The 25,112-nt window shown below is 40.8% G+C and overlaps 1 protein-coding gene across 1 annotated transcript in view; it reads left to right on the top strand.

The window, feature by feature from the left end:
* LOC125761434 (heparan-sulfate 6-O-sulfotransferase 1) overlaps nt 1–24,710 on the top strand; it is a 69,452-nt gene extending 44,742 nt beyond the window's left edge. Inside the window, exons 6-7 of the mRNA XM_049422558.1 lie at nt 3,911–4,619; nt 21,570–24,710. The gene's annotated coding sequence lies outside the window, so the exon portion shown is untranslated. The remainder of the gene's footprint in view (nt 1–3,910; nt 4,620–21,569) is intronic.
* Nucleotides 24,711–25,112: the final 402 nt, after the last annotated feature.

Raw genomic sequence — 25,112 nt, 5'->3', positions numbered from 1 at the left:
TATACATTTATTAGTTCTATTGAACATTCTTTTAAACCTAACAGAAACCTTCCCGTAAATTGTCTTTATAATAAGGGGAAAAATCGCTAAAAAAAGAATAAATTGTTGTACATATTCTGATTGAACACACTGTAAGGTTCGTTCTCCACGTCACATTTGAGCCGGCTGTAAGTAATATGCGTGCTGACCGAAGTCACACAATGACAGCTTGGGCCGCCGGCTATTGGTGTACTTCTGGACGTTGTTGGCTTAAATTAGATTTCTCTAGTCTACGGCAAAAGCTAATACGACGGTGCCGGTTGCTGGCGTAGCTGTTTAACGGTTCATCTCGCTTCACTCTTCCAAAAGGACACGTGATAGAAGGAAAAGGCTCTATTACGGCTGGACATGGAGATTGCTTTGAACGCCTCCCCCAACCATAACGGTGATCTTTACACCGATGGTACTAAGAAAAGCCGTCCTCTGATTAGTGACCATCGTTAATTCTTTGAGAGACTCACTCGCCCTTTCCTTACAAGACAGTAGAAGATGCAAGGATGGAAACCATTTCCAGAGATCGGATGTGTAGGCGCCGGCAGTAATGTAATGTTATACCATCCAAACCGGGGTACTTTTCTAACCCGGCGTGGCCAAACCGTCGACAACATTTAGTGGATTTTCCGAAGATTGCACGACCGTTCCTAGAAGACCGTGGCACCGTCTAATGGCCAATGAGGGACTGTGTTAACCCGCACGCTCCTAGATCATGCTTTATCTCGAGCCTTGAAGTTTCTACGAAGGATGTTTGTACTGTATTTTCTTAACTACCAATTCCATGCCCCAGCTGATGACATTTATGCTTCGAAACACGTGAGCATTAGGATGTTGAGCACACACGTACACCTTCGGGTGACTAAAGTCTCCAAATATTGGTGTGCATCTTGGCTTCTCAGGCAGCGTAAGACATACTTTTGTTTGGTCGAATAATATTGCAGAGATGATTTAGAGAAGCGCCTCGGTTGCATGCGTGTCTTTGTTTTTGAGTTCCCACGAGACGGTTGTACGAAAATGCAAAATAAGATTCATCTTAAATAGATATTTCTCCGTTTTATCTTTCATCTTACTCAGCTCTTTAAAGGACACGATCCCCAAGGATCCCCAAGGTGGTCGATTTACCACGAACCGTCCTATTATCATTAGCGTTTAAACGTCAGATGCGCGCTGTATTGTTCCAAGTTTTATGAATAGGTCTCAAGTTCCGTGTCAACATCAGCCTGGGTGTGCCCCCCAAAACGGGGAGGACGTTTTCCTAAAAAAAATAATAATAAAACATTGTGCGCCTCCCCATTGTTGATGATGATAACAGTCGTACCCGCGCCGTAATAAGTGGCTGTTGGTTATTCGTTTCCTGGAGGGTGTCCTAGCTCCAAAAGTCACCACCCCTAGTTAGCACCATGTACCGTGTAGCGACTCGAGTATTCTTCGAGCCCATGTTGTGGGGTAGTTTGTAGGTTGCTCTCCCTTGGTGATAAGTGTTTTCCAAGATGGCGCAAAGCAAAATGACGCTTCTTCCGTGTGTTGCTATATTTTTTTATTATTTTATCTTTTCTTCGGTTTTCAGCTGTGAGCTACCAGGTAAACAATGTGATTATTAAAACGAAGATCTGAAAAAAATATGGAGAAAAGCAAAGAAAACCAAGCAGCAAATTTTGTCGATAAACTCCAAGGATATACAATGGAGCGCTGGGGTATGTCTGCACGTGTCAGAATCGTAAACTTTCCCCAAAAAGGAGAAGTCCTGTGTTATCCAAGACGAAAGATAGATTCAAGTGGAGCGAACTCTACTTTCTATCGAGTAGCGCCAAGTCGTTACCTTTCCACGTAGTCTTTCTATAGGCACTTTCTTCTTGTCGAAACTGGGAAGTAGAACCGTTCTGAATGGGAAGATAGTCACCTGATTTTCCACGCTCTTCTCACGCAGGTTCCTGGCCGTTTCCAAAGTGATGAGCCTGTTTATGCTAGAAAGCCCTCATTTCAATCCCTTCAACAAAACAGTCACGATGAGCGAAAGGAAGGATATTAAAAAAAAGGATAAACTCTTGAACGGACGAAACAGTACTCAATCCGAATGCTTGCGAATAACAACCCTCTCGTCCTGTTGTCGCTGTTTCCGTGCCAAATTGTTCCAAAAAGTTTGCTCTTTCCACCTTTCCAAAAGTCGTAGTGCATTATCTAATGGAAGATGGTAGTGTCTAGGCCTTAGTTTTCCGACACATCACGGCACGTCACCTGTCCGGGGACACAAACACTCGCTCCTCCAAAGTTGCAGGGGTTACCCGCGCGAAAGTGGTGGAAGAATGTTATCGGATCAAAAACATTCCACACCATCGTTGGGGATACCGTGTATCGCGCGGGTGGGGTTGGATGGATGTCAGATGGCTGTGGCTGTTGACGGTGGACGGAGACACCGGAAGTTCGTTGTCTTACGCGAGTTATTTCATCACCCGCTAAACCAATAAGTATGATAAGGAAACATGCAGCCAGTGGGAATGTTTCGATGCGGAAACTTTGCAGTTGGTAGCGTTTCATAATTTATGCTCGCTTGCTGTTGTGGTCGCTGTTGATTTTAGGGAATTTATATGTTTTTGTCTTGTTCGCGTAAAACATCAACAACCGTTGCGGTAGGATATTTAGCGAAATGGCGCATACTATATGCTTCGGATGGGGAATGTTTGTTGAACGTAAAATAAACTTAATTAATACGTTCGTTTTTTTTTGGTGCTTCCAGTTGAAAAGGAGAATCTGCTCAACAATTACACCTAATACAAAAAAGGAATCTTTCGACATGAAGAACCCAGATTGTTATAAGTCAACACAAATTCTCGAACCTACCGAAAATCCCTTCCCCTTCATTGCCAGAGGGGATCCAAAATCAAAAATTCCACTGTCAGTACAGTCCGACAGTATGCGTTCACAGTAGCGAGAAGATCCGTGGTATAAAAAAACGGACTTATCAAACATACCCATACCCCACGAATCCAAGATCCCTCTGTATGGAGAGTATACGAGAGCGGCAAAGCCGGAGTGTAGTGAAAAGTTGACCGGTTGATTAAAACATTCAAACCCTTTTTTTCATTCCGCTTGCCAACTAACTGTGAACCCCGTGCCTTCTTTCAGGACACACAACGTTGCTTTATCACACACATAAATGTCTTCGTTCTGCCAGGGGAAAGTAAAAAAAAAAATACGGTAAAAAAGCACGTTGAAAACTTTTTGAACCGTTAAACTTTTCCGAGTGGAAAAAAATGGGTCCATTCTGCTTGTTTCTCCACCCGATTTCCAGTTGCATTAATTTCATCACATTTTGTTTTTCTTAAAAGTGGAATAACTGTTTTAGGTGCGGGGTAAAAAGCCTTTTTCGGTTGTACCGCGGTTCAACATGCATCGGAATGAGGGAGGGTTGGCAAGCGAGAGCATATATCCGTAGAATTGTTGTGCGTCTTGATTTCGGATAAAGTTATGCTACAGCTTTTTTCTTTACGTTCTGTATAGCCGATTTATACGCATGCATATATTTGTACAAACGCAGGCGTACTTGTTTTCATATTTACCGTTCTGCATCCAGTTATAAAACTTTCCTTTAGGCCCACGCAACGTTCTACAACAGTTTATCCCATTCAGAAAAATCTTTTTTTTTACATTAAAATAAAAAGAACAGAAAATAAGAGATGCATTAAGTGGAGATACTTCCAAGTGTGGTAAGAGGACTTCTTTATGAGAGCGGGATTAAACAAAGAACACACTTCAAGCAAAAGTCGCTCCACTGTGTGGGCTTAGAAAACATGTCGGTTCTGTTAGCTAATTTCATTAGAATATATTTTAATTTCAACTCATTTATTCATTTCTTTTTTTTTGTTTGTGCTATTTTCAGAGTGCAACATCTTGAAGGGCAGACTGTGTGGTGCACGGTCCGACCGACCGAGATTTACCGAGAGAATGAGCAGAAAAGGCACAAATCTTCCGACACGTCAGACGAATAAGAGTGCACCATGTTCCAAGAACGTCACACCGGTTGTTCACTAGCGATGCGAACGACGGTCCTCTGGCCTATGACCTCGTTTACGTATTCGAGCGCAATGTATGTTGGTGAGCAATCAAGCTCTGGCATGAAGGAAGCACACAATGTTTGCTATGTGACTTGGGGTCGTATGTGGAGATGTACACGTGGACGTCTGAGGAAGGTATACAAGCAGCTACCATTTTTGTGCTGTCGCTGATGTTATGCCTGGTTCCATCTCCTCCTCCCATCCCGTCATTGTGGTCGCTTTCTTCAGTGATTAGTGTTCCACGACGGGAAGGACCTCCTCCACGGGTGGGGGCTAGTCCGACACACACACACTACTCGAAACAACTCGACAGGATAAAGCTGACGCCGCGAACAGGAATGATCCACTCACAGGAGCCAGAACGGTTGGAATAATGTAAAAAAACACACAGAAACAGGCAGCTTTCTCCAAGCGCGGTTAAGCAATAGTAGACTGCCCGACAAACGCGTCTCGGTGTTGCCGGATCATAACGACGCGCTCCCCCTTCGGCGGTAGCAGACGAACGAAGACTTCTTGATGCTGGATAGCTTTGGGGTGAGTACACACTTGCTGTAAAGGCTCGCTGTCTCGTTGTACACACCCCTGTCTGGGGGTTGTTTCCTTTGATTTAACCTCGGAAGAATGTAATTTCACACCAATGAAAGTACTGCCTGGATAGGAGAGAGGGAAGAGGAAATAAGGGAAACAAGGAATGTGTCCGGTGCTGCGTGACTTTTGCTATTCGAGTGTTTTTTTCTGCTCCTCTCTCTCTCTACTGCGATGTTTTGTTGCGACGACTCGGTCATTTTAACACGTACTCGGGTGGTGCAATAACTGCACGGGAAATGGATGGGCCTGATCTAATCAGTTAGTCAACAAAGAAAAAGGATTGCAGGGAGACAAGAGAGGGAGAGAGGGAGAGTTCATAAAAGCTTTTTCCTAAGTATTTTAGTAGGACCCGTTTGAAACTGGTTTTGTGTCGTGTCACAAAGTGCTAAAATATTGTTTGTTGCGTTAAGTAAGCAATTTAAATTTTTTTTCTATAACAACTTTTACAACCTATCGCTGCAGTTTTAGTGGCAAGAAAATCGTTACCTTTAAGACATTTTTACTCTGCAAGGGCCCGGATGGTCTTTCGTATGTTTCTTATACCGTTTTTGTTTGGTCTGAGAAATGCTTTCATTGCAACATATTTCCCTTCTATTCGTGCCCTATACGTACGCTATATGCATTCATTTTCCCACTTTCCATTCCACTAGTTTTCCAATAGCTTCTTAGCAGCTTTTGATCTCTTTGAATTCCACCAACTTCCAATTCAAGTGTCGGAAGGACGGAGAAGAATCTCGAGCACGTATTCGGTGCTTTTCTCGCTTCGGTTTTATAAACGGGAAAAGGCACACCATTTTCCAACCATCCGTGTTTTCTTTCCTTCCCCCAGCTTATGCCGGTTTCATCGTTTTTAGGGATTTTGTCGGCGCCATGCACCAACGTTGCAGTGTTCGTGCCAGCGGTTTTAGTTGTCCCAAGGGTGGTGGACTAAAGCCATCGATCGACAATCGATCGGTTGGAGGGAAAAGAATTGGTTGAACTAAACCTACACACACACATACACGTGGACGTGCATGCTAGAACCACGAACCAGTAGCACGGAGCCAGGTTACCCACGTGGAACACACTCGCTCGATGGGTGTTTAATTTGCTGTTTTTGGAGCACCCTTCTAACGCTGCACATCGTCGTTGTTGGAAAGGGATGCTCATAAATTTGGCTCTAAAATTTCCCTTTTTTCGTGGTGCTTTGAAATATCTTTCCCAGAGCAATGGCGGTAGTTTCAGCGCTGCATCTTGTTAATGGTGTACAAGGATTTCACACGCTTTTCTTAAATTCCACGATCCACATGTGTGGTTACTGCCATCCAGCATCGATAGCATTCGAGTAGGATCAGTTGTGGTTTCTAATTATACGTCGAACGAGTGGCTTCCCAACACCTTTCGAGGGAAAGTGTGAAATGTACCGGAAATTGAACTGCTGTTTTCGTGCACGTAGTTAACACTCCATGTTGTATGTATAACCAGTAAATGGTTCATTTGCTATTGCAAACCGAAACTGGGTAAACTATCGGGCGAAGGATTCGCGTTGTAGCTGCTCTGGTGAATGGTGAATAATGGAGTAGGAAATACACAAGTTAGCTACCTCGGAAAAACCATCATCCCCACATAGTGCACTGTATCAAAGGTTTTGAATGTGTGCTTACTGGCGACATCTAGTGTATCCTTTGCGCAAACAACACTTGGTGCGTCCAATTTCGCTGCCGGAAATGGTGCGAATAATGCCAGAGGGATGCTGCTAATTGAATGAAAGCCCATTTAATTTCTCCTCCCCATTCGAGAGGGTGCGATAAACAAGTCGTACGCGAAGGCGTTACCTTGGTTTCTCGTCTTTGTTGTCGCAGTTGTGGAAAATTTGTGGCTATCACGAAAGGTTGCTCTCCAGATTGTTCCTTTTGGTGGTTGGTAACGTCTTGTCTGCAGAGCAAAGGCAGGATCCTGCGTACCAGGAGGCTTGTACAATTATTTCGATCATCACTGATATTGTTGTTATTAGCTTCGTTGGTGCTTAAGGACTATGGAAATTCGCTTTCATTCTACCATCCCCCTCATTTGATGGATGGTGTGATTTGTGCTTCCAGTTGGGAAATGCTTTTGTAGTGTTGCCCGTATTCAAGGTACCGGAACCGGCTGTAAGATGAATAAGAAGAATTGACCCTAGCTCGTCATCGATTACGATGAAAGTTTAGTTATTAAACCAATTCCCTTGGGCTAAAAAGAAGTAATTTGAATGCCTAATTTGTTTGCATGTTGATGGGCAATTTTCGAAATTGATGCGAAGAGTTGATGAAAAGAAATTTGCACTATTGAAAGAATTTTTACAAAGCGATTCTAATTGATCATTAGATCGTTTTAAAATTGGTTTCAAAAATGTTACTGAAGGTTACTGGCAGTTATTTGTGCTTTAAGTGATTAATCTTGTATTGGAAAAAAAGACAAAGCGAATAATACCAAAATGGAAGTCTTGCTTTTGGTCGAAAAGTTTCTCTTGTTGTTTGTCGCTATATTTTTATTTCTTAATTAATCGTTGAATGAATGATTTACACATGTCTACTTTCCCTTAATATAAAACCTTATTTGAGTTTCGATGATAGAAACCTCTTTGCAGCAGTTTGTAACGTCAACCTACACATGGTGTTGAAATTTTATCGAAACAAAATGAAAAAAGGACACCGTCCATCAGTTTCCATCCACCTCAAACATGCAGTGCAATGAAAGGGCAACATGTAGTAGTAGTTTATTCATCTGTGAGCACCACTAAAATGATAGTTCTCGAAAATGGAATGCAATTTTGATGAGTTCACTGTTTATGCAAAACGATAAACGTGTACGCGAGCTGGCCCATCATTGGGGTTTTAGTTTTATTTGCGTGAAAACTCCTATCCGTGTGCCCCACAGTTGTGTGTGTGTTTTTGTCCCTCATCCATACGTACCGAAAGTTATGTCCTCGTAAACTGCTGTAAATTATGCACCTTTCATCAAGCCTGGGATATTCCACAAATTTTCTCGAAAATCGAACATCAGAACGCTCTGGGTTTCGTTGGGGGTGATGTTCGTCGGTTTAGTGTTAGTGCCCCCCTCGGTGACAGTGTAGTATAAAGTCATTCACTTTACGAATAGCAGACACACGTTTGCCAAGAACCACGTCTAGGAGCGCGCCATGGAAAGTGCATCCGATGCATTGCCCTGTCGAAACCTCATTTGCTATCGCATCTGCCCCCGTTAAGTATAATGAAGAATGCCTGTCGGATTCGGCACACCAGTGTTTTGCTTCACTGAACGGTGCGAGTTCGAGAGGATGTCGAATCATCGTTCCTTTTTGGGAATGTGGTAATGTCGATGGAAAGCCACCAAATTTCCCAACGTTTTATTCAATTTGCCAACAGCTTTCCATTCCTCGCGCGCTCATCGACTCCTCATCCTCCTCCAACACGTCATACGATCGAAGAGATGGTTGATCATCGTTTTCCATGCGGAAGCTCAATGGGTTTACCGGATACAGTCATCCGGCGATGGAATCCACGAATCCGTGCACGGTTTTTGTTTGCTAAATTTTAATTGCCTAGCCCTCCGGGGGGCCACTCGCAGCACCAGCTTTAGCTATACTTTAATGGGCGCACTTTTCCCGTTTCTTGCGGGAAGGAAAGCTTGGCGCGTGGGAAATTAGAACCACCAACCAAAGTCACCCGGATACTTTGCTTATATCCTCCCGCATTTGATGGGAAAGGTTTTTGAACATTTTCAATTAAACAATATTCGTACGAAACACATGGCTGCGGAAAGCGTCACAGGTAGAGGAAAATACTGAAAATAAATTAATTTGAAAATGTTCATCCTTCTCACACTGTTTGGCTCTATTTCATCCTTCGGCACAACGTTTAGTCACGTTAGTCACGCTGTTCACAGTAGCAACCACCGACAGATCGTTTGAAAATTATTAACAAAATTTGTTGTGGCCAACATCGTGCCAGCTGAACCACAAACGGTTTGGAACGAAATGTCCTTCCATTCGCGGTTCGGAACGCTCGATAGGAAATGGATGGGCAATTTTCACGAGATCAATATGTAAATTACGACACAAAGCGCGTGCTCTGCTTTCCCTTCCGTGTCCATCCGATGTGGAAGCGGCGGCGATGGTGTCCATCGATAATGAAGTGTAAATAAAATCGTATTATAAATGTTTGATCAAGTCACTTTCCGTTTTAAGGGGGAAGGATGGGTGTTATGAGATGAAGGGTACAAAAAAGCGATTAATAAATATACATTTTGCACGTTTTTACTTTCGTTTAATCGAACATCATCAAATGGCTGGAATGAGCGACGAGAGTAGGGAAGGGCAGAACAATCTGCACCCGGGGGGGGAGAATAAACAAATTTAATAAATTCTGCTTGTAGGTTTCAATATGATGAACCATACCAGGACAGCAAACAATGTTTACACTGAGAAGATGATCGCCAGTTTGATCCAATTTGAACATGGAGGACTCATAAAACTTTAAAAGCCTAGACGCGCAGCTTGACACAAATTTGTTTACGGGTGTGTTTTCCCGTTTAAAAAGAAATATAAATTGTTATAACAATAAACCTCCAGTGTTTGGGGGGGGGGGGGGGGGGTTTTATTTTTCGGCTGCTGACCTTCCTTCCTTCTTTAAACTGGCGGACAAATGTTGCCACAGTGATCTGTTTTTGGGGTGCGTGTATGCGAATACTGTACTGACGACGGAACATTCTTTGTCTGCGCCGTAATTTATGCATTCGTAAACAGATCCAGGGCTGTTACAGCTGGCGCGTATTTTGCGTTTCGCGCGGATTTTGCGTTTCGCGCGGATTTCGCGCGTTTTTACTCTTCATCGGCGCGGATTTTGCGTAAATGTAAAAAATAACGTCTAAAATTTTCATTATTTTTACTTCAGAGCAAATTTCCTCACAATCAAAATCGAAAAATTGCTCATTTTAACAATTCTGAATGTAATGAACGTAATGAGAAAGCATACTTATTTTGTTTGTAGGACATACAATGCAAAAAAGTGATTACATGTTTTGAACACCTATTTTCATCTTTGCCAGTCACAAACAAGTCTCGCGCTGAAAGTTTTCAATATGGTTGAGTGCATCATACAACAAAACAGACCAACTTCTCACTCTGGCACATGTGATTTCAAACGAACGGAGCGAGAAAGCGGGCGGATTTTTATTTGAGTGTGTGGATTGAAACTTTTCATTCATACGGAGAAAGAAACAGGATGAAACGAATTTACGTTAGAAAAAAAACCCAAATTGTTTCTTTTTTAATCGGGTACATGTACTCGGTTCTAGTTTGTTTTACTTCTTAAGAATAACTAGACCGCATCAAGACTTATTTTATTACATAGCAGAATAGACAGTCGTTAGACCAGCGCCGTTTATCACATACATCACCGGGCCGTCTCTACGGGTACTTTTAGGGCAGACATGTCAAACATCCCGCTCGCTAAAGAATAACGAGAACTTCGATTATTTTCGACTTTCCGATTTTGATTGAGGTATAACTTAGAAATTTAAGGAATAATTTATATTCGTCGTGTGTGTATTCTTCTTAAACTTCAAGAGGAAATCAAAAGCGTGTTAGTGTAGTCCAAACAACTGTTGAGTTCTAATTCCTTCCGACTACTCATTTTATTTGCAACTGACCCATTAGAAGCCAAATAGAGTTTGACATCACTGTTTTATAGTACACAGCATACATGAACTTATTTTGGCGGGATTATGCATCAAATGTCAAACTATTCTGTCTGTTTGTCATATCATTTTGTGCTCTGGTGCATGGTGACGAAAACGTTTTGACGCGATTTTGAAAAAGCAAATACTCGAATTTTAGTTACACATTCTTTTGTGATTGTACCCAAGTATCCACAAAAACATGGGTAAGGAAAAAACTTGGTATTTTTAGTATATATTGATAGAAGTTTATGCTTTGTAGGAAAGACACGATTCGAGATTAGTTGGCTCCAGAAACAAGATCCCAATGGGTCAAAATACGAATCGTATATTGTTTACGATGATCGTTCGTTGAAGTCCGGAGAGGTATATTGTAAAATTTGCAATCGAAAGAAAATAACTTTCGAGAACCGAGGAATAACTGCACTCAATGATCATGCTAAAACCGCAAAACATACTAACCTTGCCAAATCGCATAAGAGCACAAGTCAACTACGATTGGTACCTTTGGATCAGGTATGTTTGACAATGCAGGAAGCATCAAACTCAAAACTCAATTTACTGTTTTATGTGCATATATTTTTAGGAAAGTGCTCGTGCTTCGGCTGGAGCAAACGACGCCGTAGTTTCTTTACAAGGGGAACCCCAACCATGCACGTCAAAATTTCCAGTGAGTTTGCGTCTTCACCTCATGGACGGAGGCATTCTCGAAAAAGAGGTTACTTGGATCATACACACAGTAATGAAGAACGCATCGTTCAACTCAGCTGAAAAGGATACCAAGGTGCTACGCGCGATAGCGCCTAATGATTTGAAGGGATTCAGTTTGTATCGGCAGAAAATGACCGATATGGTCAATTACGCAATCGGACCATTCTTCAGGGACCTTTTTTTGAAGGATGTTCGGGGGGAATACTATTCACTGTTGTTCGACGAGACCGAAGGAAACAACAGACTCAAGGAAATGGAAGTGACGGTTAAATATTTTTCAAGCCATTTGACGAAACTCATGTTCTTCCATTTGGATTCCGCTTTTCTTGGCAAAGCAACAGCTGAAATTCTTCTGGGGAAAATTCTCGAAGGGCTGGAAGCTGCAAAACTCCCTTTAGAACTCCTTGTCATGATAAGCAAGGATGGGCCAAAAGTAAACCAAAGCCTTGAGCGAAAAATTAACAGCAAGCTGATGCGTGAAAGAGGATTCCAGCTAGTAGATACAGGATCATGCCCAGCCCACATAATACACAATGCTGTGAAATATGCATTGAAAGAATTTGGGATTGAGGTGTCTGAGTTGGCAAAGGTAGTTTATTACTATTTTGATGTGCCATCCAGATGGGAAGAATTTAAAAAAAATTGTAAAAAAAAACCAAAAAAATTTGTAAAATTTGTTGAAACTCGTTGGGTAATGTTAGGCAATGCAGCACAGGTCCTGCTTCATAACATTGACGAACTTTTCGAACTGAAGGCCAAATTGACACACTCCGGAAGAAAAAAACTTAGTTATCATGAAGACGTCATTGTTAGAGTACTGTCGATTAAAGGTATCAGGTCAATCATTAGATTTGTTATTGAGGTGTGCACTGATGCTGAAAAATTGATCAAGTTTCTCGAAACCAATGATTTTGTTCTGTTTAAAATTTACGAATATATAAAAGCTTTTATGTCGGGTTGGTTGGGCAAAGTTTATGAGGTTGAAAAGATTGACAATGTTTTTGAAACCAAACATTTGGGTTTAGACAGTGGATTCAAGAAAGTCGAAGAGATTATTTTGCCCAGTTGCTTAGCAATGACTGAGACAAATGAACAGGTTATCATCACTCTTAAAGAAGGTATGAAAAAGTTTGTAGTAAAACTAGTAACATACTTGCTTGATAACAACATTCCCCACGAATTTTACTATCTCGTTTCATACATGAGCCCTTCCAAGATTTTTTCGACAAAATCAGAGGAAACAATTATGAAATTAGCTGAAAAAGTCGATTTTAAACTCGATAAAATTCGCGTTTTTGATGAAATTGTGGTCCTAAAAAATTTAAAGCTTTCGCTTCCAACATATAATAATGACTTGGAGTTTTATGCTGTTCTTTTTCGGCTGCACGATTTCGTGGAACTGAAGAAGCTGTTCCAAATTATTATCACCATTTCCCACTCCAATGCGGAGGCTGAACGACGCTTCTCGTCTTCCAAAATGGTTATGACAGAAAAAAGTTCATGCATGTCGGAAGAACTATTCAACCATCGAAAAAACATTATTAATGGAATGCAATTTTTCAACAACGATCTTGAAAAGTTTATTCCACCAAAGGAATTGTTGTTAAAAGCAAAGATAGCTAGGCAGACGCACTACGAAAAAATAGAAAAAGAAAAACAAGAAAAGAAGAATGAAGATCTACGATTGAGCAGCAAAAAAAAAGAACTTGACGAACAGAAGAATGTTGTAAAAATGAAACGAGAAGCAAGAGAGGAGTTAACGAGTATTATAACAACTCAGTTGAAAAAGCTTAAAAATGACAACCCTCAAGTAGCCTGCTTAAAAATCATGGTGGAACAACACGAAAAATTACTGAGTGAAGAGGCAGATGCGCAGAAAAAACTAGGTGAGCTAAAGAAAGATAAGTAATACAATTCTAATCCGTTTTTTTATACATTTTTAATTATCGGGCGTTTTGAATGCATGTTTTTTTGAATTCTATGGTTATAGAGTGTAGTAATTTTGTAATTATTTTTTCTTACGCATTTTTTGACAACATAAGCTACTGAATCAGATTTCATGAATTTCTAGCATATTGGTAGTGCCAGGCACTGATGATCGAATAACTTAGTTTAGCTTAATACGTAATGATGAACTTCCACCAAAAATTGTGTTTATTAGCAGAATAGAATAGCATATGATATAGTAATACGTAATGATGAACTACCACCAACATTTTGTTTATCAAAAAAATTTTGGAAGGGCTCATGTATGAAACGAGGTAGTAAAATTCGTTATTATTATCGTGTTATTATCAAGCAAGTATGTTACATTGCTAAGCAATTGGGCAAAATTATCTCTTCGACTTTCTTTAATCCACTGTCTAAACCCAAATGTTTGGTTTCAAAAACATTGTCTATCTTTTCAACCTCATAAACTTTGCCCAACCAACCCGATTTAAAAATTCGTAAATTTGATCAGAATAAAATTATTGGTTTCCAGAAACCTGATCAGAATAGAATAGAATAGAACTTAGCAGAATAGATCTCTTTAGGAATACAAAATTTAGACGTACATTTTTTTGCCCCATAAGCGCATAAATCTGTTATTCATTTGAAAAGCGTATAGGGTTAATTTACTATATTTTGTTACAAATGTTCTAACCTAAAATAAAAATAAGACTATTGGTTTCGTTCTATATTACTGAGTACGTTTTTTTCATTGTCAATACCTTGATTCAATAAGTTCAATGAGTTACTTTCGTATTGGCGCGGTTTTGAAAATCTGGCGCGGATTTCAAGTGGCTTGGCGCGGATTTCGCGGTTTTTAAATCGAGACTTCTGTAACAGCCCTGCAGATCGTAAAACCTTGCTCTCTCGCATCCGGCTTTGTGGTGTGGCTTTTCTGTAGAATGCTTTCCTTTTTTGGGGAGGACCGTTTGTCTCCTTGTTTTTGGAATGGGGCGAGTTAGATATTGTTTTTTTTTTGTGCAAATCCCCATATCCTTTGAAAAATTCCCTTGCGTTCTTTTTCATTCCTCTGGTGATTGTGTTTTGAGAGCAATTTTTTGCATTTTGCAACCATCAGAACTCTGTTTCACTTCTTCGCCCCAAAGAGATGGTACAATGGTAAGCTTGTGGATCACTGAACCTTCTAATGATAGGCCGTGTGATGTGTTCCCTGCCTGCCCTCAAGGAAGAACTACCCCTAACCTTCGTAGATATGCAAATAATTTTGCCCTTCCTTCGAGAGTGCTCCAATTGAATTGGATCGTTTCTTTTACTCTTACTCTACGGGATTTGCAAAAGAATAACCCACCCTTCCACAACACCAAACACCGGCTGAAGGATCCGAAAGCGAACAGACGTTAGTTAAATTGCTTTCACTGTTGGGGGGTGGCAAATTGAACGATGTGGATGCGGGGAATGCATGTGTTTTCCCGATGATTACCGTAATCAGTTGAGGAAAGTAAATTATGAAGGAAAGTGGCACTTCAGGCGACATTCCGAACGTACCTGAGAAGTTAGATAATCATTTTTACGTTTCCTTTCCTTCGTTTTTGCTTTTGTGACTCGGCTTATATACGTTCGGTCCGCTTATTCTTCAAGTATTGAAGAAAATCATAAGAAAAGATTGATTGATTTTCGTCACTCCTTACCAAGTCAATAATGTCTTCTTGTTGTAGTATAGGGGAGTGTCATGGCAAAAAATAATTAATATACGGAATATTTCCTTGACTTTTAACAATTGATTGTCTTTAATGCCAAACGATATTAAAAAATTCTCACCTTGGTGAATTATTCATAAAGTTCTAAACAAATTGTTTATTTCTTTTCTTAATTTTCCCTCAAACGATTGTTATTGATTCCCTATGGTTGATATGCAATGAATACGCATATCTTATCTCCTATCAATCGAAAAGTGCTTTAATCAATCCAATTGGTTTCCAGTGTTGCGAGGAAAGTGATATATTTTCCATCGGATCCAAAGCAACGATTCGTTTGATCAACGGGCCGACGACTTCCTGTCGGCAAACCGGAGGCCAGCAATGAATTGCTGTGAAGATTTGTAAACACAATCACAAGATCCAGAAAAGGGACCATCAAGAATATCCTCCCTGATAGATCCAAGAGCGGTTGTGTGTCACGGGCACGTCTCTCTTTCTCTCTCCCACCTCCACTGATATCCTGCTGTATGGGAATCGGAACATAAGATACGACCCAAAGGGTCTCGGACGTTATTGAGCTGTAAATCTTCGTTTTGTCATGTGCACGTCCAAACCAAACATTGCAGAACGGAAGGGTCCTTTTATCGATTTGGTACCGGACTCGCACAACGCCCATACACTAAGCCCATATACGCATCGTCGTCTACGTGTGTGTGTGTGTGCTGTGCTGCCCTTTTTTCCTTCCTCGAGCGCAACCAGTCGAGTAAACTGAGAATTACAAGGCTGAACGATGCTTTGCTTCGATGAACTTGGCACCTTTGCCTTTGATGATGCCCACCGTAGGCCATCGCATCGTAGGTACGGGACAGCTGAGCACAATAGTACTACTACTCCTGCTACTGCTCCTCCTGCCGTTGCTGCCTCTGCTGCTAGTCGTTTCCTCGTGATACTATCGGAAAAGCGGCAAAATACCGGCAATACGGAGAACCGCCGGAAGCTGTCGCATTGTATCGTCACTCACGCGAAACTGCTCCTCATACCGTGCACGTATACAACTCCCCAATAACCGCTCGATGAACCTCAGCCCTACACACGCTACAGGTCATTCGTTGATTCTGGTTTTGCGCCATGGATCAAACTTCATCCCAAAGTGCAACCCGAGTTCGTCTTCTCCGTCCAAAGCTTCGGCTTTTGCTGGCAGCAAAACTTCTGCTCCTCCCGTTTTTAGGCAGCACGTCGAAGGGTGTTAGTGTTGGTTTGGTAAAATGAGAAGGACACGCTATATTTATACGATGCCGCCCTCGGGATGATACCGTTGACAACGGAACAAATGTATGACCCGTACCGATTCGGAATCGTTCCCAGGCTCCGGTATACGCTGGTTGACAGGTTGCGAATTTGAGATGCCTGCAGCATTGTAACACGTCGTTTGAATGGCGAGCCCCCGTTCCGGTCGAAGGTTTACGATGTGTTTGGATTCGACAAGAGGAATATCGGGTCCTACACTACATGGATTGAGTAATGGTGGCTTTACAGTAGAGTGCTAAACATTTAGTCTCAAATCAAATTGCAGTAGCACACTTAATCGCTGTTGAAATATGTTACAAAGTTGGAAAATTGTACAATATTTAGTACAAAATGTCCCTCAATTTCATGCTCTAGAAGAGGAGTAAATCGGGGCGGCTCGGTGGTGCATGTGATAAACGGCGCCAGTCCACACGGCCGGACCGGGTTCAAATCCCATCCGGACCGTCCCCCCGTAGCAAGGACTGACTATCCGGCTACGTGGTAAAATAAGTCTAGTAAGCCAGAAATGGCCGGCGTGACCTGTAAGGTCGTTAAGCCAAGAAGAAGAAGAGGAGTAAATCGTCGTGGAGTATTGCTTTTCGACGTCGTAAGAACAGTATTTTTAGGTTTGTTTATCATTGTAAAACTGATACTGAAGGATAAGCTACTAGCCACCAGTGATTATAATAGAATTGTAGGGAAAAAACTGTTACGAAGGACATGTTGTAAGGATTCCTAACTTTCAACATCTCTTTGTTTAAGAGTATTCTCTTAAAGTCACTGTAATAGTAAAAGTTTATCACTGTACAGGAAGTAATATCTTCAAAAACTATTCCTGAAGTGTAAAGCGAGCTAAAAACGTGGAGACACATTCCTTTTACATCCTAATGGTGGTGTGATGTCACATCGTTTACCAGAGAAGCATGTGGGACTCTATAGGCCTAATCGAGCACCATCATCATCATCATTCACTCACCTCTCCACCTCACCAGCCATGGGGGCTCCTTACAACCAACCGCCGTGACCTTAGGACATTCATCGTCCTGTGGGTGTACGATAACAACCGTGTGCGGTGATTGCGAGCGTTGGTTTCGTTGTAAAATTCGGCTTGAAAGACCCACCTTCCCTGGCAGTGAATGAATGCTGTCTTTCACAGCTACTCTCCACACCCGGAAGGCTAATTCTAGCAGGAGGTGTGTACCATTTTGATGTGGCTGCTGGCAGACTCCGGCTGCTATGTTCTGTTGTGACACTCTGACTTGATGTAATGCCATGCTGGGTATGGTTTGCTCCTCTGCTTCCTGATTTTGCTGTTTTCGAACTAAAAGAAAGGACCAGTAGAGACGGAAGTTCCAATAGGGACAGGTTCAGAGGCATAGAATTGAAAGGACAAATGTCAAAGAGTTTTTGTGTAAAACAAGAAAAAAAAAGTGCACACCACACACGCACAGATGCACAAGTAGAAGTTTATCTTTTCGCAGACTCCATTCGAAGGAAAGCAACCATGGCACGAACTAACTCTTCACACGCCCATCGTCACATCATGTGGAGCATACATTTCGATATTTACATTCGGTGGCTCACAACGTTCGGCAAAACTCGACTGAAACAGAGAAACATGAGGTGACCTTATTCTTCATTTTCTAGCATAATCATTCCAACGCATCAGAACACATTGGCGTTGACGGTCGTCTATTCGTCGTCTAGGGACGTAGTAGTGGTGAGAGACCTGTTCACAAAGCCTCGTCTTCTCGGCTAGAATAGAAGTCATTATACGCGAACAGAGATCAGCACGGGAATTTGTCTTGGCATCGAGATACAGTGCCGCGAAATCATCCGCTTCCCTATCCGTTGATCCGATGAAGCGTTGTAAGCTGCTGGGTAGAATATATATGAAATTCGGCCATGCATAAGTAGCCTACATCAGCAACATTTTCTCCGTTGACGATGGAGCTTGCTCATATATGCAAACACCAGACACACACACACACACACACACGCACACAAATTTATCATCCCCGAGTCCCCAGGAGATAGCTCTTTCAGTTTAAATTCCATTCGAAATGGATGTCCTTTCTGCGGGGAGGTGGGTTGATGATGCTTCGTTGAACTTTTGGTTAAATCTACTTGAATATGGAATACCATCATATAATGGCTGCAAAAGGTGCTGGTGCCATTGATAGATCAGGGATGGATCAGCAGGAGGTAACAACTGCCAGCCGTCTGGATGGATTTGAATGTCTGACTAACTGTTCTCCTGGTGATGTTATCAAACCAACAAAAAAAAATCCCGCTGATACGAGCAGATTTGTGTAACGATGAAGCCGACGGGAAATGTAAATGGCTTTCCCTGCTAATTAGAATGGTTAATTAATGAGAGCGCTTTTTAATCGCACGCGAGACAAAAAAAGCAACCACAATACACACACACACATACTGAGGGGGGTGAAAGTTTATGTGAAATACCCGGTCGTGATAGCAATTATGATACGGTTCAGGATATGGTTCGTCCTTTAACGGACGATTTAACGTTGAATTGTAGCTTAGGCTAAAGGGAGGGACATGTTGCTGAACACAATGTGATTGAACCACGCAGTTTCAATTGGATGGAAATTATAAGTTTTAGCTGTGTGTTGCTGCTGTGAATGTATGTACGATGTAACAATTTGTATAATTACAGCATATTTACTTTTTTCATGTTTGAGGTTTTAATGCTGTGGTTCATTGTGGTACTGGTCTAATTAATTATAACAAAATATGAACAGCTTTATTAAAAATGTGCCTCACTGTGAAAGGCATTTGTCCCGCTACACAAAAATGTTTTCTAGCGAAAGTTTTACAGATTAACAACGTATCCAGATATTGTTAATGTTACACCTAAAGATAATTTCTTTAACATGATCTTTGTTGATTAACATGTCATTTGGTTTGCTATAGAAAACCTTGAATAACTTGGTTAAACAATCTCTCGTGTTGAATTTTGGGTTTGTGGTTTAAACAAGTTAAAACACTGATCAATTTTTAATCTCTATCTTTATGAAGGTTTTCTTTCCGAGAGTCAGCCGAAATTCTGAATGCATTACGAGTAATGGAGGAAGTTGGGAAATATGAGATATGCGGAATGTGTTCCAATAAATCTGACGACACGCGGGAAAATCTGATCGGAGTTTAAAATTTAATACACATCCATATTTAAACATAGCTTAAAGAGTAGATATGATGATGGCTCAGAGATATCAGAAACTTCAACTAACTCCTTTATGCCATCAGTCGAATATACTGAAGAACGCAACGCACCAGATGGAAAGCGCAATCTGTTGGACAGCTGGGTTTCGAGAGCACATCGAATCACTGATAGACAATTGAGCCGCTAACTGTATTATCGTACAAAAGCCCCTTACTACTAGCGAGCCACTTTTGTGTAGGAGAGATCGTATAATAAAAAAGAATCCTTTTGAAAACGATTAAAATTACGCTCTATTACAGCGAGGGCGAAAAGCGATGAGTTGCGTTGCTAATGGACAATTGTTCACTTTGAATGGTCGTGACCCTCCCGCGTGGTGGTGGTGAATCCAATTATGCTGGGCGGGAAGTTAGTATAAAAAAGGCGCACAGCACTGAAATGAAACAATTGATTATTACAAGTTAATTGGTACAATTTAATGTATCGTTAGTGTCTGTGTTCATTGTTGTGGGTGAACAATTCCTTCCGGACAGATTATAAATGTGTCATCGCACTGACGCGCAATAGGAAACGAATTAACCACTGTATACTAACAAAACACACATTCTCTCTCCCATTCGCAATATGGCCGCTTCACTACTTACCGAAGTGCTGCTTCTAAATGCCATTTGTTGGTTATAGCACAACATGAAACACACATCGTATCGTGTTGCAAACAGTGCAAATATTATTCCATCCATTCCATTTCCAAGATTGCGCTGCTTACGTATTTTTGATTCACATTTCTTCTCTTAATCTGAACGGACGCATTCGTGTCACGTTCTCGGCACTGTGTTTGTGAAGTATGCTTCGAGAGATGTGTTGCTGACTATTCTTGCACTGTTGCAATGGAAAGCACAATCAGGGATTGTTCTAAAGTAAATCACTAAATATGGTGTTTTGATTTCGATGAAGACTGGTTGTTATGATAGATTGATTTTCTATTAAAGTGTTTGATTTCATTTACTTACTTTGCACTACATGCAACCTTGTTTTTCCCCTCCGATCTACTAAAACCAAACAAAAATGTACAAAAGTAACTGGTGGCAAACTCATCAATCTTTGGTACGAGCTTTTTCCTTTCACAGGTTTTGTGGTTTCACTGTAAAACCATTTTTACCATTACAGTGTAGTGCTGCCAACAAAAAACTCCCCAATACACAACATCCAAGTGTATCGTCGTTTTTTTTTTTTGCTTTTCAACCGACTTCGAAACTTTGCTCCTTTAAACGTCAGCAACCGCAACCGTTTTGCGGACTTTGGTTTACTTTTTAAAATCCGGTATGTGTGAAATTGGTTCGTGGGAACCAGAGGAGATCAAATAGGGAAACAAGCGTGGAATGTTGTTCCGAATGCTTTTGAAGCGAATGGATGGTTGTTCTGTACATCTTAACGTTTTAACCTAGTGCTTTTGGATCGAAAAATTCTTCTGCTTGTTGCAGGTAAATTTTTGTGGAGGGATGATCGATAATAGTGTGAGTAAGTAGGATGACAAGTAAAGTATTATTCGACTCTTTACTCGAGTAAATTTCTCCATGATCGTCTAGTAAAAACCTTCAAAAACGAATCCGTCGACACCAACAGATCATTTATTCCGTATAGCAAAAAAAATGCTCTCGGATATCTCTGTGAAGTTTTGTTATCTTAAGCCACGATCATCCAGGAGACACACAGAAGTTTGATTACAGATCGAAAGTGTCCTTTATTACCTTATTGATCCCTTCGTATTTTTTTAATTGCGTGCCTATTAAGCTCCTTTTCCTTCTTAAATAAGATATACCGGACTTGTGAACAAAATCTGTACAAATGTATGGACTTAATAGTATAATGATCAACCTCTTCTTGTACTTCATCTCTCCGTTGTCCTGGGGATCACAAGCTTTTAGTATATAAGACTAACACCTGGTAAATAACACCTTTGTCAGCGTATGTCAAGAACCTAATTGATTGATGATTCCCAAAGCCTGAAACTTTGAGACGCAAAATGGAATTCTCTAAAAGAAAATGGAGCAAAATCATCTCTTCGTAGATTTTAACCACTTAATTGATTAAGGTCTTCCGAATAAATTCCTCCTGTGCGGAGTATATGTCCATTAACTCCATCAGTTGTGTTGCATCAATGATCTTCTGCGTATTCCTTGTATCGTTTATTCTTCGACGAGTCTCCTATAGGTGACGACTTTCTTCAAAATTATTTTTACATCATTTTTGGTCGTGTATAGGTGTCTGTATAATATTTTTGTCATGTCTACTATTATTTGTTAATTAAATGAAAAGCTTGATATTTTATTCGTTTCATTAATATCTTTTCCTTTAATTTCTTTCTCATTGCAGAAGATCCGGTTGCTTCTAATAATGCCAGCAGTCCGTGCTAATAATGGATGAAACTCTATTTTACGCTTTTGGAAGCACCACCACGTACTCTACAACACAGTACTATCCTGCTTAATGCTCTGATAATGCTCTCTTCAACAACAAATTCATCCAGACAAAAAACATATGGAGAACGGCGCCGCATAACTCGCAACACTTGTACAGTTTTAGTTAATAAGCTTTTAGCGTGTAGTATATAAGCGCAACCTCTAGGGCATGTGAATAGGTAAAAGCAGCCTTACCCATAGTGCGTGTTCCCTAACTGGACACATCTTTTCATTTAGACATTTAGATTTTGTTAGATTTAGGGTTAAAACTACTACGTTTTATATTGTTATAATCCCCAAAAAAGGATAGGAAGAAAGAATTGTCACTGTGAAGGAAACAATCTTGAAAATTGGATCAGGACATCAGGAACAGAGAATGGAACACGCAAAGCGAACAACCGTGAAGAGAATGTTTCCGCAACGCCGCTAGAAGAGTGAGCGGTGGCGTACCAAAGATTATAAAAGCGAGAGCTTTTGCACTTGTTTTTGCATCGGGGGACAGTCAAGGGGGTTTTAGTTTGTGGCACATCTGCATTATGTGTTACATCCGCACAACGGTGATGTGTGTGTGTGTGTCATTTTTTATACGATAAATTGCAACCGGTGCCAGAAGAAAGTTAGTCAGACAAATAACTAAAGCAGGAAGCACACAAGTACTACCACGCGCATCATCATGTGCTAGAGAAGATCTCGATGCGTGCTTTTATGTTTTATAGCTAGCTTGCAAAGCTAATAACGAGTAGAAGTGTTTAGTTTTAAACTTTGTTTCCTTTTTTTTCCTAATTCCTCAACCCATCGGAGGGCTGTCCTTCGCCGTGTATAGGGTTATGGGGAAAGCCCGGAAGTGTGTGTGAATTAGGCGGGGGAACACTTTTCAACTTTTCATCAAATGCAATTTCATAAACCATAGTGCAATAGTATGAAAGCATGGAGGAAAAGCAAGCATCAACACATGTGAGTGTGTGTGTGTGTCTTATTTCAATAACATGGCATAACAAACATTACACAACATTCAAAAATACGACAAAATCATATCAAAACGAAATAGAACGATAGAATAGAGAGTGAAAAAGGTTCATGACAAGTGCAGAAGAGTTAATAAGCGAGGGAAAAGTAAATATTACCTATAAGAGCGAATTATAGGAAAACAGGTGTAACACTTCAAATCAACAAAATTACACGTTAAAATGGGGACAAAGTTTAAAAACATGATAGCAATTAACGTTGGTAATGGATTTTAACATTCTGGATTTTGTTATATGTTTTACCCAAAAACAAAAAGGATGAATTTTATCAGCACTACTTTCCCTTTTTGAAGAAAAAAAATTGTAAGAAGAATCACAATTTTCATAAGAACCTTTCCCTTATTGCTGCGATTGTAAGAAGACGCGCAAGGAAGCATACAAATTCCCACCGGTTTGAAATGAAACGAGGAATAGCAAAACTCTGTAAGCAACCAAAAGGGGTTCTATATCAGGTTTTTTTTTCTAAAATCACTATCCAGTCATCTTGCACCACACAGTGTCCATTACACACAATTCATCGAAAGCACACAAACAAAGCTTAATCAACTTTAGCTCGTATTGTAACTTTTCTTTTTATTTAATTTTTCTTTCTTTTTGTCATTCATCTCCCTATCGCTTTACACATAAAAACTCACAGGAGATAGAAGAGAACAGCTACACGATATATACCACCAATACAGCGCCACCCTCCCCCAAAAAAACACATTGAACTTTGTGAATGAGGTTAATTTAGTTATGCTTCGTGCGGTTTGGCGGATCTTTTTGCCCGAAACCCCACACAAATAAACCTTTAGCAAGGTTCGAAGGGACTGTAGTTCCTTAACAGGCAGCCAGTACAGGCATTAACACAAATCCTCAGCCTCTCCTAGACAGAGACGTGCCTAGGGTCGGTCACCATTGGCTCTTTGTTTTGATGTAGGACGGATGCGAGGAAATTATAACAATTTATTGTTTGCGATACTTCGATAAAAACGGGACAGGGAGCAAGGGATAAAACCGCGGGTTTGCGGATGGAAAGAGGGGGCGGGATGCGTTCATTTATTATTTGATTGCCGTTGTAGGAAGAAGCGTTTTTGTGATTCGCTAATTTTCGCCATAAATTTCCCAAACCCCTCCACCACCCCCCGGGGCTGTGCAAGAAGATGCGCGATGTGAAATGTTAATCCCATCTGTAACAACAGTGGCATGTGAAAAAGGGACCTTTTTCCAGGGTTGTGGCGAAAAAAGCAGTAAATTCAAAAGAGAGCTTTATGTGTGAACGGGAAAAATCCCACACACCCATGCGGTTGCCAGAGGGGTAGCCAAGGACAAAAACACGCACCTGGGTATGAGATAATCGTAGTTGGCGAGCTTATTTTCTTGTTCGGTGAAGCTTTTGTCAATGGTTTTGTTTGTTTTTCACAATTCGTTGTACTGTCTGTTTTATTATTTTCAACCAAAAAAACCATGTTTCAATTATAACACGCGCAAATCAAACAAAACTAGTTGCATTTAAAGGAGTAAACGAATATTTCATAGCTGAAAAACTGACTTCAAAGGGCCACAGAACCCGTGCGTGTGCGTGTGTGGTTTGTCTGTAAGGAGTAGGTTAACAGGGAAAGGAACAACAAACGGATACAATTAAACCAAATATAGCAACAAAACAGGTGCGTTGCCCATCTTCTGTTTGGTTCTTTTCCGATCTTAACCCCCTCAATTTTGTATGTAGCGTTACTATAATGTATAAGCGCAAAAAGTGATTGAAAAATATAGTGCGAAAAAGCAACGTTTAGATTGTAAGCGAAATACTTTCAGGTTGAGAATACAGGCCATTTGTACAGAACGGAAGCATTTTGTTAGGCATTAGTAAGGTGCAGTAGAAATAAAATGTTGGGGCGAAGGAAAATTTGTGAACGGAGAAAGGATAGAAACAACACGCAAAAAAATCCACATACACCACGTTGCAAAACGCGTAACGAGTACGCATAAACAAAGATTATATTATGATATGAACAAAATAAAATCTTACCGAGTGAGGTGCATAAATTTAATGGTCCGATGTTTTATTTCATGCGAAAGTTTAATTGCAAATCGTCTTTTTCGTTGTTAAACAGTTTCACAGCAGCTCTTCAAATCGCTGGTCGAAAATTTCACTACGATGATCGCACGAAAACGAAACGAAAATCTACCAAAAACTGATTTTTCAACACCAAGAGAGCATCCAACCGAAGAGGTAACACCAGCTGGTCAAAATCAATACATCGAATTGCATACCCTTCAGGCGCAAAAAGGCGTTACATTCACAACGGTCCTCCCACATGACAGCTAACGCCATGCAATGCGATTGCATACTGTTAGGCGCAAAACGCTTAAATGACCCCAATTATGATGGAAGAAAACCAGTGTGCATATAACGCAAAACGTAACTCTTGCTGCGCCTAAGGGGTATGCAA

The sequence above is a fragment of the Anopheles funestus genome, chromosome 2RL (assembly GCF_943734845.2).
Source record: "Anopheles funestus chromosome 2RL, idAnoFuneDA-416_04, whole genome shotgun sequence".
In the NCBI taxonomy this organism is placed as follows: domain Eukaryota; kingdom Metazoa; phylum Arthropoda; class Insecta; order Diptera; family Culicidae; genus Anopheles; species Anopheles funestus.
This window is presented reverse-complemented; position numbering and strand designations above follow the sequence as displayed.